Source organism: Camelus dromedarius, chromosome 19 (genome assembly GCF_036321535.1).
Source record: "Camelus dromedarius isolate mCamDro1 chromosome 19, mCamDro1.pat, whole genome shotgun sequence".
NCBI classification, from domain to species: domain Eukaryota; kingdom Metazoa; phylum Chordata; class Mammalia; order Artiodactyla; family Camelidae; genus Camelus; species Camelus dromedarius.
In genome coordinates this window covers 26,557,945-26,574,844 of record NC_087454.1, presented here as the reverse complement: position 1 = coordinate 26,574,844, position 16,900 = coordinate 26,557,945, and the positions used below count along the sequence as shown (strand labels likewise).

Sequence of the window (16,900 nt, the reverse complement as noted above, 5' to 3'; positions counted from 1 at the left end):
TTATAGTCTCTCTCCCTCTCTCCCTCTTTCCCTCCCCCTTCCCTTCCGTCCTTTCTCTCTCTTCCTCTTCCCCTCTCTCTCTATCCTCTCTCTCCCTCTCTCTGTGTGTGTTTTCTTCCCATGTGATAAGGAAGTGTTGGGGAGAAGGGCAGTTCCAGATTGTTCCCACAGCTGGGAACCTCGCCAGCGTCATCGGTCTTCTCTCTCCTGTTTGTGGTCTGGGCGGCTCCTCTCAGAGCCCATGTGTAAGGTTTGCGGAACCTGATGGGACAGTCAGGTGGGTCTAGTCCCTCAGTTCTTCTAGCTTCTGACGTAGAGAATTTAGGGAGGGTTACTCTCACACACCGCAGACCCACAGACTGAAGTGTACTTCTCTCCCCCACATATCAGGATGAGCTAGGCTAAGAATCAGCTGAGCTCAGAACTCATCCATGTGGACAGTGACATTGTAATCCTGGTTGGTGACACCACTGATTAGTGTGGCTTTGATAGCTCATGTGGTTAATTCTGGCTTGGGGTGCCAACAGGAACAGACCGATGGCATGGTGGACCTTAGACTGGGTGACCTTGCTATTGACCAGACATGACTCTGGTCTTGAGGCCAGTTGATACTATGGATGTTAAGCAGACTGACCTAGAGAAACTCTGACATGCACTGTCACATTACACAGCAAATCTGGTCTGTGCCTCCCCCTTTGTTCCCAGAAGACTTTCATTGGAGAGGTAAGATTGGATACTTAGAAGTTGTCCCAGCATCTCCTACCAAAGCCCCAGCCTCTTTCCTGTGCCTCTGTTTCTCCTCATGTAGAAGGGAAGATGATGGAGATCCCAAGAGTGACCTGGAATGTCCATAATATCATTGTCATTGGGAGAGGTACCCTTGGAAGTGACAAGACGAAGGAGTGATGGTTCCTGGAAGATTGCCCACCAGCAGCCTGTGGAGTTCTTGCTCATTCCTAATCTGGAAGGGAGAAGTGATAGGTCTCCTCATCTCTCTGCAGACAGAGTGGTCCAGGCCCAAGGGCCCTTCCCCACAAGGCCTTCCTTTTATACTTTGGAATCTCCTACGAGGGGCTTCTTGCCTCCCCAGTCACCCAGAGCTACATGTGAGACTAGGGAGTGGAAGACAGCTTGTGTGTTTTGAACAAGGCGAGGCTCATGAAAGGATGCTACTTGGCATTCTGGTTCCTTCTTGTAATTGTCAGGAAACCAGGATCAACACAGCACCACTGGACTCTGGTAATGAAATGTCTGGTCTCATGCACACAGGTCTCGTGGTCAGTCCAGAGAGATGTCCATTAAGTGAAAGGACTGATAATTCAATCACTGTGGGGCTGGACATAAGCAGAGGATGCTGCTTCCCTGGAGAAGGTTTGGCCTACCCTCCTTCTCCTGCCCCTAGTTCTCGGCCTCATGCCCCACCCCCTCGAGCTGGGGCTGGTTTCGTCTCTCTAAATCAGTCACGTAATGCAGGTCTCAGGAATTAGAGCTTGTGCAGGAAGAACCACATCTAGAAATCTCCAACCTCTCTTCCCCAAGTGGATTCACTCAGATAAGTAATGGTCTGAGATCCAGTGAGGACTTGCTTCTTGCCAGCCTCTAGAATAGGGGGTCAGCTTTGGGGGAAATCACCTCTACCTTGCAGAGTCTGATGGGGGCTGTGGACATTCTTCTGAGAAAAATGCTTGATCACATACAATTCAGCACACGATTCCAATAAGTCCATAGACCCCAGAAACCCTTTCTGTGCTGAGTTGTAGCACATATATCTAGCTCCATAGGTGTACTTCCCTCCAGTTCGCGGGGAATAATGCTAGTAAAGCTAATAATAATGTGGGCAGGGATGCCTTGGGGCTATCTTGAGATGAATGGCACCTTCAGTCCATATCTGCACACGTCTAAATGTTGTCCATCCTTTGGCCTCATAGCAAAGCCTCTGAAATTCATCCCTGGTTCTCCTTCCTTCTTGTTTATCTGAAAACCCAAAGAACATTGTAACCCTAACAATGACGACTATTTACTTCTTATATTATATGTGTATATGTGTATATGCCTTCTGTCTTCTCTAAGGGAGACGCATTCCCAGGAGGTGGGGACCAGCCAGATTTGCTTCATCATTGGTTGCCCCTCAGCACCTACTGCGGAATCCTTTCTACATAGTGCATGCTCAGTAAGTGTTCTCGGGACGGATGTATGGATGCTGCATGAGTGTCCTCTCTTAGGGACTACCCGTGTCTAACCACAGTGGGATGAGGCTGGACGTTGACAAACACCGCCCACTTGGCCCTCCTTGCAGGCTCCCAGCACAGTTGCATCTCCCACCCTCACCTACTTAGGGACACAGAGGAGGCTGTGTCTGAGAGGAGATGTCCCTCCCTTCCTCCCAACAACATGCTCAAGAGCCTTTGACATTTAACTGCAGTGCAATTTGTTTGTTTTCACTTGAGTTGAAAATACCAACAAATGTCACCCGCCTTCGCTCTCCTGTCCTGACATGTGACTTTGATGGGCCAGGAACCAGCAACACTAATGAGCATCTCAAGTTTCCATAATTAGCAGAGGGATACAGAGCTCTGCGTAGGTACGAGGTGGGTGTGGAGGTGGGCCCAGCAAAAGAAGGGTGAGCACAGAGCTAGGCATGGGGGCAAGGATGCCTGCCGAGGTCTGTGGTGGAACAAGGAGGTAGGAGAGGACGGTCCTTTTGCCAGCGCCATCAGAGGGAAAGATGACTTAAAAGTCCAGTGCCTCTCACTGTTTAAAAGGACTTCTCCACATTGCCCTGAAGGTTGTCGGGTTGTCCCCTGCACCTGGGCCAGCTCCTTCTGCCTACCACGTGCCTTCCTCAGAGGTGGGGCTTGCATACCACCTTGTACTTTTGGAAATCATATCCCATTGTGAGCGATAAAACAAAACAAAGTAGCCTAAATGAGAAAAGCTTTTATTTCTCTTTTATGTAGAAAGTGCAGGGAAAAGGGTCAACATTTGAGTGAATGGCATCATGCCAATGTCAGTCTCCTGCTTCGATGTGCACCGCGGGTATGTGAGGTGTTTTCATGGGGGCAGTGGGGTGAAGAGTCTGTGGGACTTCTTACTATTTTTGAAATTTCTTATGAGTCAAACTAATTTTTTTAAGTTAAAATTAAACAAAAACTTCAGAGAGTCCAGGACTGTGCCGTGGTGCTGGGATCACCAGGTGCCCAGGTGCCTTCTATTTTGTCATTTTGTATCCTCAACACGTGGCTACCAGTTCTTGGACCAAGAGTCGTTCACATTCTATCCATGCATGGGAACTTAAGCCAGAGGCATTCATCCTTTCTGGCTCTGCTTGATGTCAAAAAGCAGGAAGCACTTATGTGATGCGAATTAGGAGAAATGCTTACACTCTCCCTGGCCTTGCAGTCCCTCCAAATACTACTCCTACAAGTCAGGGGACAGTGCCTAAAATTTCATTAGGGACTCTTGGTTGAGACAGTGCAGAATTCTCAGTTAACCTAAGCAGCCATTAATACTTCAACCATTGATTGATTTGATCTTTTTAAGTGTTGCATCAAGAATAGGATCGTGAAAGGTTAGGGCTGGAAGAGTTCAGAGATCGCCTTTCTCCCAAACACCCTTCCCATGACGTTTGAGGCAACGGAGGGTAACAGGAGTGATGTAGACGGTTGTGGGCATCCCTGCTTTGGCCTCAAGCTCACTCCAATCTCCTGATTATCAGAAGAATGATTTTTTTCACCCTACCTGAGGCTGCTTGAGTTGGGGTCTCAAGGGGAGCACTTGCTTGCTGAGTACTAAACCCCGAGGGTTGCAGGAGAAACACAAAACTCCCTGCCTCACCTGGGCACTGATCTGCTTCTCCCATTCATAACGGGAAGGTGTGAGTCCCTTCCCCAAGTCGGCAACCCCCCCGAATCCTGAGGCCAAGTGATGGGGTGAGTAAAGAGGGAGTTGTACGCCCCCACTGGGACCAGTGTGGAGGGTTCTCTTCTCAGGAGCAGCCAGCCCCCTGATCTCTCACCTGCTTGTGCTCTAACTCTGGGAGCACCCTGACCTCTGAAACATCAGGGCAGGGAACCCCGCCCCAAAACTCTGGGCTGAGCTCCCATTCTCCCTCAGTTAAGTGCTTGATAATAAAATGACTCTGCCGACTGTTTGGCTAGAGCCTTGCCTACATTTTGTTGGTTGGCTCTCCTGGAGAATGAGGGGAGTCCTAGGGTCCCGAGACTGACAGTATTGACAAAACTCTCTGACAGCCTAGAGGGAACAGTGGTCACTGACTAGGAGGGGGACTCCGGGCAAGTCAGCTAAACATCTCTCTGAGCCTCACTTGCCTCATCTGTAAAATAGGGATAATTATCCCAACCACACATAGGGTGGATGAGAGGATGAAAAGGTTAAAGCATAAAATGATTAGCATATAATTAACACTCAGCTAGTGTTCACCATTAGATGGTGATAAGATGATGATGATGATGATGACAAAGATGTCATCTACATTTCAGTGCTAAAGAGTAAGAATTATTGAAGCCAAATTCACATCTTTGGCCTTCGGAGAAGTTCACCAAAAAATATAGGTTTAAGGACATAACTTTTTCAAGATTCCCTAATCACAGATCCCCAGTTAGTTCAGGTGGGAGAAGACATCACCAGACAGTGACAGCTGTCCTTATGGTGATGCTAAAAGGCAGCCAAGTTAGGGGACAGAAGAGTGACCGAAGGTGAAACTCACTGCTGTATCTGTAGTTAAGATCATAACATCACAGCAACTTTAAAACCAATTAATGCTCACATTTACATGGGGGAAACTGATGCACAGAGTAGGGATACGCTGAGCCTGAGGTTAATGAGGTCAATGAGGCAGTCATTTCTTGCACAAAAAAAGCATAAATACAGTTTCTATGAAGAACTAGTATCATGACTTAGGTGCAAAGAATTCCCAGTTTGAGGGGAGACATAGCCCCTGCTTCTCTGTGAGTTCCAGTCTGAGGAGGCAGACAAGGCAGATTTTGCTTCTGTCATTTGTCCCCTGCCAGGTACACCTCTCCCTCTTCCCTCAGTGCTGGCTCTCTGTTTTGCCTTTAATAGACTGCACTCTCCCAGAGGGCAGAAAGGAACTGTTTATTGAGAACCTGCATGGCGCCCAGCACAGTAGGTGCTCCATAAACATTTATAGCTGCTAATGATGTAGCGCGATAAGTAAGTACAGACAACGTAAATGACAGAAGCCTGGTGAACAGAGCACAGAGCATCTGTGCTGGCAGGGCCCTGGTGGCAAGGAACAGGCTGGGGACAGAATTACTAAGAAGCCTGGAGTGAGCAGAGAGGAGCGGCTGGACCCTTTCTCTTTGGCCCCCGTGGTGAGTGGCCATAAAATACCCTGAGCAGGGCTTCATCATGACTTTCATGGTTTCTAAGCACTTTTGCCTTTGAAGGCTCTTTCCCTCCACCTCTGGCCACCTCTCCCCTGGGCTGGAGGCATCCAACTTCCAAACTAATCCTCAAGCCTAGCTCTGGAATCAGAGCAGCTGGGTTGGAAGAAGATTCACTTATTGCTCCTGGATTCCAGCGTCACTTGCCTTAACTCCTGCCCATGGAACCTACAGCAACAGAATTGCTTAAACTGGTGGTTGAGATCCCCTGGGGGTACTGAGTTCTATGAATATGTTCTACATTTTAGCTTTTGATTTTAGTGGCAATCTGAAAGAACAGCCGATTGTGACTTAAAGACAGTCCCCAGAAGAAGAATTACAGTGGGTGACACTGGCAAGATCTCGCTCTGCACCACCTGCTGAAGTGTTTTACATGGAGGGACCCAGTCATCTTCACAGCCCTATGAGATCATCCAACTTTACTTCATCAGAGGTAGTAGGAGGTCAGGCAACTTGCCCAAACCATAGGGCTAGTGAGTGGTAGAGGCAGGATTCAAGCACAGGGTGAAATGGTGTTTTGCCCATGAGGTGGCTGGACTACCACAGCACCTGGAATCTTTGTTCTTTTAGAATGTTCTTGGTAAGATAACCAGCTTTAACTGCTGAAATCCTACCACCTATCCTTTAAGACCACAGTCCAGGGCCCTCCTCACCTGGTTAGGAGGGCTGTCTTCTGAAGAATTCCCATAGAATTCTGCCACTTCCTTTTCCCTCTACTGTGAGGACAGTGTCACCCATCGTGGGGTAAGGCATACCTGGGCTGGGATTCTAGCTCTGCCTTTTGTCTTCAGTCATTGAGCAAGTTATGTAAGCTTCCGAAGCCTCAGTTTCTCCATCTGTAAAATGGAAAAACAGTATTGCTTTATCAAATGGTTGTACGCACTGTCCTCCCCTGCTGGCTTGCAGTTATCCAAGTATGGGTTTGTAAGTTCCTCCTGAGAAGAGAGGAGATGTCCCACTTGGCTCGTCCATTCTCATGTCCACATCCTGCATGCCACGTGGGACAGGTGCTCCACAGATGCCTGATTGAATGATTGAGCCTTTGCTGTGGAGACAGGCACGTTCCTGTGTCTGTTGGGGTGGGGGTGAAGTGGAGGGTCAGATCATAGGAGGGAGAATGGACTGCACTGTTCCAGATCTCGACTCCAGACAGTCTCCAGAGAGGAGGCCAAAGGAGAAAGGAAGGAGAGGGTGAAGCAGATAGGGAGAGGCGGAGGGAAACGGGGAAGGAAGGAGGATCATGGAGAGAAAGGGGGGACAGGAGTGGACTGAGTGCTCGGCTGGTCTGTGTCTTCATTGCTCCCCTCCCAGATCTCACCAAACTGGGGCTAGAAATGGATTTGAATACATGAACCACACACACACACACACACACACACACACACACACACACACACACACACACTCACTCACTCACTCACTCACTCAATCACTCACACTCTCTCTCTCTCTCTCTCTCTCTCTCTCTCTCTCTCTCTCTCTGTCATCTAGCCAAATTGCCCAGATGAGGAAACTGAGGCACACAGAGGAGAGGTGGCTTGCTGAGGCCCCGGGCAGGGCAGGGATGGGGACTCAGGTCACAGAACTCCTACACCAGGCTCTTCCTGCTGTATGAGTCTGTCCCTGGGAGCCAGGGAGCTCACATTCCGACATGAAGAAAGACAACATTAGGAATGCAGAGAGCAAATCCCAGGGTAATGGAGCCTGGTGTTTGCAATAAAAATTTAAATGTGCCGTCCTGGTGGCAAAAGCGACTTTTATCTGATCAGCCTGTCAGCGCTTAAGAAGGCTGGGCTGTGTAAATGGCAAAAGCAAATTGAATTCATATTTACTGCCCTTGAGTCTGTGGGGGTTTATTGTTTCCAATGGATTCACCTCTCCTCTTTCTCCTCTTCCTTCTTTCTCTTCCCCCTCCTCCTCCTTTTCCTCCCTGTTCTTCTTACACTTCCAAGTGGTTTCATTATCCAGCAACTCACTGGGAAAGTTGACAAGAAAGAAAGCAGCTTTATCTGTGTGCAGATTATTTCCCATCTGCTCCTGCAAGTAAACTCTCCACCTTTATCCACCCTGCCCTGTGCCCCGGGAGGCTGGCCTGTGAGGACAGCTTCGTGCAGGCTCCCTTGTCCTCTGGCTTCCTGGATTTGGCCGCTGGGAGGCCCAGCAGGAGGTGAGAGGGCAGGGTGAGAGAGAGGGGGCCTGTCCCCTTGGCTTCTCCCACCCAGTCTGCAGGTGGTCAGTAGGTTGGATCCATCTCTATTGCGCTCCCGTGGCTGTAACCCTGCGTGGGTTCTGGGAACTGCCCTCTGCCCTCACCCCTTCAGGCCTAGGGGTGAAAGGGTTTGAAAAGACTCCCTCTGCTGCCAGCTGCTGGCGGTCACACCACCCTTCTTGGGTTCCCCTAACCCTGCCCACACCTCTGTAAATAGTCCCTTCACTAAAATTCCATCAGGTACCCCTTCAACTCTGCCGTCTGTTCCTCCCTGACTGATATGCGTCTCTGTCCTCTCTCCTGTGAGCTTTAATGATATTACGCCAGGGGCAGCGCCTGCTGAGGCCCAGCTATGGACTTACAGGGAAGGGCTGCTTCAGGGAGGCCTGACCCTCACCTGGGCTTCCAAGGGTCAGGTGATGAGAGGGGGCTGTGAGGCGCAGGAAGACACTGCTAATATCAGCCTCAGATCCCAGAGGCAGAACTATGGGAAGATAGATACTGGACACAGCCCTGTCCTCGGGGATCCTCAGTCTGAGGGGAGACACATCCCCGCCCTCAGGGAGCCCCAGTCTGAGGGGAGACACAGCCCCACCCTCAGGGAGCCCCAGTCTGAGGGGAGACACAGCCCCACCCTCAGGGACCCCAGTCTGAGGGGAGACACAGCCCCACCCTCAGGGACCCCAGTCTGAGGGGAGACACAGCCCCGCCCTCAGGGAGCCCCATTCACTGAGGGAGATCCAACCCCTACCTTTACTGACCTTTAAGTCTGATGTCCTGGTCAGATATTGACCCGTAATTAAGTTCTCTAGCTGGAGTAAACTTTAATGCTACCCAACCATTGCCTACCCTGTAGCCTGGGTGGCTTGAAGAAGAAAAGACAATTTTAATTTTAGCCTGAGCCAAACATAATGAGGAGAGTAAATCATAGAGTGAACATTCCGCAGCCAAATGGAAATGAGTTTTGGATTATCTGCCGCGTTGAATTATCCACCCCACTGCTCCCTTCATCGACAGGGTCCTAGAGGGGCCCCCACAATCCGCTTGCTCCCTTAAGTGTGGAGACTAAAGGGAGACCAGGGGTGCTTGAGGATGGGGGCGGTGCTGGTGAGGCAGTGAACCTGGGGGTGCTCTGTGATTTAGAAAGGGCTAAGATGGCAAAGATTGAGTCCTTGTACATGACTCTGCCAGGGAAAACCTTGGACAAGGGAGAAAGGACTGGAAAGGCCCTGCTGACTAGACACACATCCCTGTGTGTCCACATTCTGCACATTCCCCCTCCAAAGTGAGCAGGAGGTGGTCCACCCAGGTTCCCAGAGCTGGAGCCTTGCTTGAGGCTTCAGGTGATGGAATCTGAGAGATGCTTGAAGTGGGGGCAGGGGGTAGATACTTCAGGGAGAGTCTTGAAAGCCATGACTGAATCAAAGCACAGATCTCTCTGTGTGAAATCAGAGCCCCCACACCCTCACACCTGAGGGCTGGCGTGGAGGCTGACGGGCGGAAACGGGGAGGAAGGCTGAGGCCTAAGCTGATGCTGAGAGCTGCCAGCCCTGTGGGCTGTCTGAGTCCCCTAAGCAGGGACAGATCACAGGCAGCCATGGAGATTAATGCATTTGCAGTTGACAACACGGCAGCAAAACAGCATTTGTTCCCATCAAAGCTGAACAAACAGGCTTGCTCCCTCTCCCTTCCTCACGCGCCCTCAACTTGCAGGCAGCCTCATTCACATCCAGGTCCTCATTCGTAAAACCAGGCCCTCCTTCACCCACACAGGTCTCCATTCACACAAACACACCCATTCACTCAGGCAATCACCTCCATTCATGCGACGCCCCCTCACTCACACACCGAGGCGGCTCCAGGCACAGTCAGTCAGACACGCCTGCTTCTTCATGCACACACCTACCTCTCCACTCACCCTGCACACCCATCTGTACATGGGCCTCCCTCATTCACACACACACATTCATCCACATGCTGCCGCACACAGAGCTCAAGACAAAAGAGGGCTGGTGCTCCCCAGCCCCGGTGGTGAACACGCTGGGTAGAAGACGTTTTCCATTCAACTATTAATGTCAATCTTTTGTGGAGGAGCCAAGGTCTCCTTCTTTTAATAGGTTGCTGGTTTAGTCATTGATAAGAATGTGCATGGCTTTCATCATTTTTTATTTCCATGTATCTGACATTTCCACAGTGGCCCAGGCTCAGTGGGTAACTTATATCATGAGAGCTATAATTAAGAATTGTGACCTGGGCTGGATTGCCCATAAATGGACCTGAAACAAGGATCTGAGTGTAGGTGATTTATTTGATGGTGCTTGCAGGACATATGAGAAGGGGAAGAGGCATGGGAGGTGAGATGAGGAGGGGAAGGCAGCCAGTACAAGCTGTGTTAGGAGCAGGTGACTTCAAAGGGCCACTGCACTTCTGGGAGGCTGTGCAGAACGTGCTTCAGAATCGTCCCATCCAAGCAGTGAGGAAGTTGAAGTATTTATCCTCCATCCCATCCCCTTCTTAGCCTGCCCGGCCTGCCCCAGATAGAGGCGAGCACACTTCTGCAGTAAGTCAGCCTGTACCGAGAGATGAAGGTGCCAGGGAGTACGGCTCTTCATGCTGGCGCACTCATCATTCATTCATTCATTCATTCTCTCATCAAACATGTCCCTGGTGCCTACTCTGAGCCAGGTCCTGGGCTTGCTCCTGGGAATTCAGAGCTGAACAAAACATAGTCCCTGACAAGAAGGGGTTCCCAGGTGAATGGGGTAGAAGACACGGAAACACAGAATTACACTGCAGCACAATAAAAGCTATCATGGACACGTTCGCAGCGGGACAGAGTGCTGTAACTGAAAGCAGGGAGGAAGCAATTCAGAGCTTAATAACTCACTTACAATCACAACTGCTTACCTTGCACAACAGAAGTTTAAACAGAGTCTAAATGGGCTCACTCTGCCCTTTGAATGTTTTAGATACCTTTTCCCCTTGTCTTCCCTGTCACCTGTCCTATCTAAGACCACTGTTTTAAGCTAGTTTATGAAGAAGTCCCAGGATTGGGGATGTGGCCTCTTTCTCCGTGGCTTGGCTTGGGGACAGCACAGGGAATGTTTTTGCCCATCCTGTCCAGAAAGGAGCCATGGAGCTGGGACCTTCCCAGGGCAGGGGGCCCCCTTGGGGATTTGGCTTGCTCTGTCTCTCTCTTCTTCTCAACCTCTCCCTTCAAACTAGAAGCTGTAACTCCAAGACCAAAATAGGAGCTGCCTGTGGTCAAAGGCTGTGCCTCCCCTGTCAGACTGGAGCTCTTTGAGGTCAGGAGCTATCTCCCTCTCCAGCACACATTCGTTGAACTTGCCGCCTCCCCTCTTTCTCAAAGTTCTAGAAGGATCCCTGTACAAGGCAGCATCATGGAGAGGGTGTAGAGGAATCAGTTCTGTGATGTTAATTCACTCTTCTTACCCTTAGAAGAAGCCCAGCACTTACTTCCTGAGGGCCTGGGAGGAGGAGGTGCTGGTGTGGGACAAGGGCAGAGCTGAAAGCCTCGAACTGGAATCACACCAGGAGACTCCCAGACAAGAGAAGCAACCCCTTTGTGAAGCTCATGTCTGGGAATCAAGTTTCCCTTTCTGGTCCCCTGGCTCCAGAGCTGGTCCCTTCAGGGCTCCCCTTGAATGGTGTGATTTACGGGGAGCAGCAAGTCCTCTGAGAGGGCAAGTCTGGAAGTACGCAGGCGGCTACCTCTCCTGGCAGATCCAAACCCCTCCCACTCATTAATTCACACTTTCCTGTTGGCCTGGAGCACCCTGGAGGGGCTGTTTCTTTTTACCTGAAGCAGAGACAGGCATCTTACTTGATTTACAGGCTCCAGGGGCGGGTTGCTCCTCGGCTGGTTGCTAAGGTATCTTTTAAATGGAAATCAGGGTGGAGAGATATCACATACATCATGCCAGCCATCTGCTAAATGTTGCCTCTTCTGTCTGGAACAGCTCGACGTGGTTCTGACAGGGAGGCAGGGCCCAGGGGCTGGGGGGAGGAGGGGAAGTCTGTGGTGTCCACCGCAAGTGAAAAAACAGGAACTTTCCTTTCGTGCCGCCATGTCCGCCATGTCTCTTAGTTTTCCTCTTTCTGTCCTCATCTTTCTTTTTTTCCTTTTGTTTTAAATATAAAATCCCATCTGGAGATTCTGATGACAAGCCACCAGCCTAGCTCCACAACTCTATATTTATTGCCAGTATATTGAATTGTGCGCGTGCGCGTGTGTCTGTATGTGACTCACGACCATCGGGCCTGGCAGGTGGGTCTTTCTGAGCCAATTAGGCCCCTGCTCCTGAGAACACCGGCGTCCCTTCCAGGCCCATCCCCTAGAAGCAGGAAACACAAGTGCCCACATTTAGTCGAACAGCTGGCTGCCACAGGTTACTACGCAATCCGTAGTGGAGGCAGCCAGTTTCTGGGCACACCGGGCACGTGGGGGCCTCTGGAGGGGCCTTTTCTGCTGTAAAGACAGCCTGGAGCCAGACTGTACTCGGTTCGAATCGTAGTTCTTCTCAGGAGAGCTGGGAGAACTTGGCCAGGCCCAAACCTCTTTGAACCTCACTCCCTGGTGGTTAAATCAGGGATAGTAATACTCAGGACGTGAGGTATGGCAGGGCAGGCTGCTCACAGCACAAGGCTGTTCAGCTAAGGGGCTCTTTCTAATTACACAAAAGCACCTCATGGATGAGTGGCAGAGCTGTGAAAACCGCTCACAGACACGGGGCCGGGGTTGGGGTGGGCAGGGAGACACTGCCCCTACTCTGGGTAAATGCCCAGAGGCGCTGATTCCTACGGCACAGCAGGTCCGGGTTCAGGGGAGACTGTCTCTCCTCCCCTCCAGCTCAGCCGCCGCTGGCTCCCTGGTAACTCCCTCTGCTCTCCCCTTCCCTCCCCGCTCCTGGCTCATAGACATTCTGAGCAGACAAGCTCTTGCTCCTTTGCAGATGGATTCCTCCCATGAAGGCTGATTCTGACATTTGATACCAGCATCCATTTCACAGCCTCGCTTCTGATCCCCATGCACCTCTCTCAGCTTTGCCCACAAATAATCCCATGACCCCTCCTGCCGGCTTTCATCTGCTTCTTTGTTCCTGATACCAGCCCTCTACTCCTAATCTCCACATCTCCGTGGTCCCCTCCACCACCTACACCACTCCAAGACGCTTAGAGGGACCTAGGTTGCTCCTTCTAATATTCATTCAAATCCCAGCTCAAAAGAGAGATCCTTCCATCCCCCCGGCGTGTGCACTAATTGCCTGTTATCCACCCACTCCCCTCACCTCCCTCCCAACTTGGGGTTTAAGCTGCTTTTTGTTTGGCTGTGAGAGTAATATATTAAGTGACAGTTCTCAGAATACAATTTTAATTAAGATTCAATAGTCACTTCTCCGTCAGTAATCTTCCATGCTGATTACATAAAATATATTTACCCAGTTCTATTATGTCACAGATTTGAATTCATTAGACGTTTGTTAATCCTCAACAAACTTTCTTTTTAGTGTGGTTTGTTTAGCATAATTTACAAGGACAAAACCGCTCGGAACGATGGGCCCCAAGCAGGGTGTGCATCCCAGTGTCCAGGTCTTTCCTGCCTGCTGCACCGCCGTCGCTCTCCATCAGGGGGCAGGCGACAGAAGCAAGGAGGGAAAGGCCCAAGGATGCTGTAGGCTGAGGCAGTCCATCCACATTGCCCTGAAGCAGCCCCTACCGGTCAGCCTTACAGGACACAGGGTGGGGTCGGAGACAGTGGAGAAGGGGTCAGGAGAGACAGTGAGAAGAATCCCACAGAGGCCACCGACAGCCTTGGCCCTGGACTCAGATACACCTGACAAACATTGCCATTTCCTGCGTGTGCCGAGATGGGAAGATGTTGGGAAGTCCTGCTTAGCCTTAGAAACTTGCAGAGTTTACTGACAAGGGCTCTTGAGGAGGCCACCTTTCTCAGGGGGCCAGAGGCTTTCCGAACCCTATCCCCCCATACACATGCACACACACACACACACACAAACGCATGTACACATCCACCTCCAACTTAACTAGCAAGGGACTTCCCTGGGTGTGGTTTTCTTTCTGTCCCCAGTGGGTAGAGGGGGTACTGCTCACCTCTCCTTGAGCAGACACAGTGACCAGGGACTTATGGCCTCCCTAACACTGAACACAGTGAGCCATGCTGGGAAGCACGGTTAGCAGAAGATGCTTCTAAAGCTTCTGTGAGACTAGGCTGCTCCATGAAAATGGTTTTCTCAGCTGATTAGCCAAGTGAACCTTGGACAGTGTTGATACAGAACTCAGAACCTCAGTGACAATGCCAGAAACTCACTTGGCTCAGCACCTAATTTTATTCATTTATTCATTTATTCATTTATTCATTTGATATGTATTGGGCACTTACTATGAGTCAGGTGTGGTACTGGGAGCTGTGATACAGTGATGGGTGGATAAGATAGATAAGTTCCCTGCCTTGTGGAGTTTACAGTCTAGGAACCCATACATGTACATGATTAAGGAATTATAATTAAAAATGTGGTGAGTGATACGTAGCACAAGTACAGGGTGCTAAGGCGCAAACAGCAGGAGGGCCCAATTTGGTCCAGGGTTTGGAGAGGCTTCCTGGAGCAGGTGGTGTTTAAGCTGAGCCTGGAGGTGGACTAGGAGCGGAGTTGAGGGAGAAGCCGGGAAGAGACCAGAGCATGGAGGAAGTCCTGGAGGAAGATCAAGCCTGGCATTTAGACGTGAAAGGGGTTGAGTGTAGCTGGAGCAAGAACAAGGGAAGAGAGAGTGGTGAGAGATAAAGTGGGGAGATGGGCAGAGCCGGCTTTTGCAAAGACTTTTTCTTCTGTTAAAACAAAAAGAAGGTCAATGCAGATGAAAACAAGATTCCTATTTGTTATATCAGGCCCCAGCTAAGCATGGACCAGAACACATTTGAATGTGGAGAAGATGGCAGATGGAAAGCTTCCACATGTAGGCACCTCTGGGATGGATGTGCCTGGTGGGACCTGGGTCAGGGCAGGCTGGTTCCCCTCAGGGAAGAGGTCATTGAGGGACTGGCAGGGTGGGCAGTTGCTCATGGGAGCTCAGAGCAGAGCTGGTGGAATAAGGCACATTGATAACAGCTTTTAATGCAGGTGACCATAATGAAGATGAAAAGAAAAAAAAAATTTTGGAACAAAAATAAGCAAGCTTTTTCTGTAAAGGGCAAGACAGCAAATATTTTAGGCTTTGCTGGCCACATTCTATCTGCTGCAACTACTTACTTCCATCATTACTGCATGAAAAAAAGCCATAGACGATACGTAAAGGAATGATCATGGCCATGTCCTAATAAAACTTTATTTACAAATACAAGAAGCAGGCTGGATTTGGCCCGTGGGCTATAGTTAGCTCACACCTGCTCTAATGGTGCTGTCCAGTGTGGTAGCCTATAGCTGCATAGGGCTACTGAGCAGTTGAAATGTGCTCTAAGTGTTAAATACACTTAGATTTTGAAGACTTAGTACAAATAAAAGAAAGTTAAACATCTCATTCATAATTGTTTGCATTGATTACACATTGAAATACTATTCTGGATATGGTGGGTTAAATAAAATACATTATCAAAATTGATTTTACTTGTTTCTTTTCACTTTTTTTATTATGGTCATGTAATTTAAATGTAATTCAATATGTAATATAAAATTACATTTGTGGCTAGTACCATATTTCTGTTAGACATTTCTGTTCAGGAATAATGCTCAGTTCAGATGAAATGTAGAGTTAAGTCTCTGGCGCTGAAGGGTCTCAGGTGGGAGATTTGCCCTTAAAGAAACATGATAATGGAATTCAAATCTTCACAATAAAGTAATATCTGATTGGAATAGGTTTTTGTTTATTATATGTCTTTTTTTTTTATCAGCTAGTTCTTTTGTCAGCATCTGTGCTCCTCAAACTGGGAGCTATGGAGCTTTACTTCCCCAAGGTATTAATAGTCGTTATGCAAAAAAAAAGGAGTCTGTTTAGCTAAAAAAAAAAAAACAGCAATGTAGAATTAAACATTAAGCCAAATTTCTTTACTGCCGCAGAATTTCTCAACCCTTCTGAACTTGCTAAGGCGTAGAGAGCTTTCCAAGAGTGAGCAAGAGTGGGCTGCACTTCCCCAGTTCATTGGCCTTAGGAGCCTTCCTTGCAGAACCCTAATTAACACTCCTAGAAGGCAAATTGAGAACTGTTGGTCTGTGTGACGCTACTCAACGAGTGTGCCTCATTTTCCAAAAGTCCAACTCAATTGATGTTTTTAGCACTACATAAATAGAGCCACACTGAGTACAACATGGAACAGTGAGAAAACTGTAAGATTTGGAGGCATAAAGACCTGAGCCACAGTCCTGTTCCTTCCTTCCCTGGAGAGTCACTTATGCAAAAGCACCTACTATGTGCCAGGCAGTGCTTTAGGCCTTTTAGTTGGTCAGTAGTCTGGCTCCAGGCCATCCTCAGAAAAACAAATCCCAACCTTTTGGGGCTTTGTTGCCAGTGCAGAAGACAAATAATAACAGGACAAGTAAGCAAAATATACAGTAAATTAGTGAACAGTTCTAAGGAGAAAATGCAGAGCAGGGAAGAGGGATATGCAGAGGGTGGGGCCCCAGTGAGAAGGTGACTTTCGAGTAAGGACCTGAAGGAGGCTCTCAGGCCACAGACAAGTCCTCATCTATACACGCAGATAAGCCCTTCCCTATGAAGGGTGTTCCTGGAGCCTAGATGAGATGATGCACGTGAAGGTTCAGGCAGAGGACCCAGCACATACTAAGTGCTCATACAAAGAAGCCTTTGCCTTTGCCTCTCCTCCAACCCCTTCTTCAGTTCCCTGAACTTCCAGAGATTCATCCACTGTGTGGATTCTCCATGGTGAAGAATTTATCCAAAGCCAGTTCCCCACTAACCCTGGCATCTCCTGGGGCCAGCTCACTCCTTGTCCATGTTCTTGTTCTTAAGGAATGCTGGTCGAATTTGATTCCATGCTGAGCCTAATCCAATTACGGAGGCAAAACTGGCTTCAAAATACAACCATAACACACTTTTCAAATCCAATGATTATTCGATGAACCACTGGTATGGAATTATCCATCTGCCCATCCATCCATTCAACAAATGTTTATTGAGCATCTACTGTGTTCCAGATGCTGTGCTAGATGCAGGGAATACTGCAATTAATAAAACAGACAAAAGTACCAGCCTTCATGGAACTGACCGCCTAGTG

At 49.2% G+C, this 16,900-nt stretch overlaps 1 protein-coding gene across 2 annotated transcripts in view; it reads left to right on the top strand.

Moving 5' to 3' along the window:
* The window catches only part of LRFN2 (leucine rich repeat and fibronectin type III domain containing 2), a 169,083-nt gene that overhangs the window by 109,953 nt on the left and 42,230 nt on the right, over positions 1–16,900 (top strand). The gene's annotated exons all lie outside the window — the stretch shown is intronic.